Consider the following 292-nt stretch of genomic DNA (forward strand, 5'->3'; position numbering starts at 1 on the left):
CGGCTGATGAAGATGATGCAGACCCCCCCCAGACCTCTACAGTGTCAGCACCTCGGGTGGTGCAGCTTTTCCAAAGCCTGCAACAAACAAACAATGCATTTTGCTGCTTCTGACCTCTTTTAATTTGTCTGTTGCCAAGTTATTTGTTGGGGCTGGGTTTCTGGTGGGTTTTTTCGGTGGTTTTGTTTTGCTTTGTTTTTTAACTCAGGGCTTATTGCTATTCCATTGTCAATAGTGCGTAGCAGAAGGAGCCGAGATTTAACAGAACCAAAACTCTTTGGAACCTCAACAA

Source organism: Pterocles gutturalis, unplaced genomic scaffold, assembly GCF_000699245.1.
Source record: "Pterocles gutturalis isolate BGI_N339 unplaced genomic scaffold, ASM69924v1 scaffold6500, whole genome shotgun sequence".
In the NCBI taxonomy this organism is placed as follows: Eukaryota; Metazoa; Chordata; class Aves; order Pterocliformes; family Pteroclidae; genus Pterocles; species Pterocles gutturalis.